Here is a 1,430-nt window from a genome sequence, read left to right on the forward strand (position 1 = left end):
TCTTTTGCTGTCTAGCACCAGCGGGGGATGTGCCTCGGACAGAACCCAAAGAGGCAGTGACCCAGGTCGGCCCCAGGGAGCCATGGAGCCACTCCTCTCAAGCAGTCACTGGCTGTCCTCTCAGACAGTCTGCTCTGCCAGGTGTGGACTCAGCTCTGGCCCTGGGGGGTGCAGAGTCACCGAATGAGCTGAGACAGTGACGGAAGGCTGGAAAGATTCCAGTGTGATTACGGCAGGACGGGCAGCCCTGGAGGCTGTGAGGCTGGGACACAGGGCGCCACATTCTGGCCACCGCCCACCCGCTCCGCCGAGCTGCCCTGCACATGAACTTTCTTCAGAGGGCATGGGAGTGCCACCCCGTCCTGCACACAGCAGCGGAGTGGCACCATCTCATCCCCACCTGTCAGGTGTGGACAGGAGGCCAGCTGAGGGCAGGGGTGGTGGCTGGCGAGCCAGGTGGTCTGATGCAGGAGAACAAAGCATTCGGTGTGATTGTCAAGGTCTCGTCCACTCTCCTGAGAGGGGAGGCCAGCTGGATACATGTACTGGGTTTTAGGGGGGGATCCAGACGGTTGTGGGGGCAGGCAGGTCCTGAGAGGTTCTGTGGGGTGGGAAAGAAGACCTTGCTCTTCACCCAGCCTGTGTTTACCCACTTGAGGGGTTGCCGGTGGATGCTGCCATGGGCAGGCCCTGGGGTCCTGGGTCCTGGGAGAGGCTGCAGGACTGGCTGGGGACCCTGCCCTCTGTTGCTTTCTATCAGCGTGGCAGAGGCCAAACACCACAGCACAGTGAAGAAAAGTGCCTGGGGAGGGGGCTCTTGCCTGGGGACCAGAGGAGGCTTGGGGCTACCGCCCTGCCCACAGATCCAAAAGTAAGAGCCCAAGCCATAAAGAGCTTAGAAGAAAACGTAGGGAAAACCTTCATGACACAGGATTTGGTAGTGATTTCTTGGATATGACATCAAATGCACAGACAATCAAAGAAAAAAAAATAGATAAATTGAACTGCATCAGAATTTAAAACTTGTGCATCAAAGGACGCTATGAAGAAAGTGAAAACCCACAGAATGGGAGAAAATATTTACCGATCTTACATCTGATGAAGGATTAGTATTCAGAATGTATAACGAATTCTGGCAGGGTACGGTGGCTCACACCTGTAATCCCAGCACTTTGGGAGGCTGAGGCAGGTGGGTCACCTGAGGTCAGAAGTTCGAGACCAGCCTGGCCAACATGGCGAAACCCCGTCTCTACTAAAAAAGTACAAAAAAATTGGCTGGGCGTGGTGGTACCTGCCTGCCATCCCAGCTACGCAGGAGGCTGAGGTACGAGAATTGCTTGAACCCGGGAGGCGGAAGTTACAGTGAGCCGAATGGCACCACTGCACTCCAGCCTGAGTGACAGGGAGACTGTCCAAAAAAAAAAAAAAAA

General features: G+C 55.4%; 1 protein-coding gene across 1 annotated transcript in view; it reads right to left on the reverse strand.

The window, feature by feature from the left end:
• Nucleotides 1-1,430, reverse strand: part of LOC105551235 (putative ciliary rootlet coiled-coil protein-like 3 protein) — a 99,316-nt gene that overhangs the window by 95,273 nt on the left and 2,613 nt on the right.

Source organism: Mandrillus leucophaeus, unplaced genomic scaffold (assembly GCF_000951045.1).
Source record: "Mandrillus leucophaeus isolate KB7577 unplaced genomic scaffold, Mleu.le_1.0 Scaffold510, whole genome shotgun sequence".
Lineage (NCBI taxonomy): Eukaryota > Metazoa > Chordata > Mammalia > Primates > Cercopithecidae > Mandrillus > Mandrillus leucophaeus.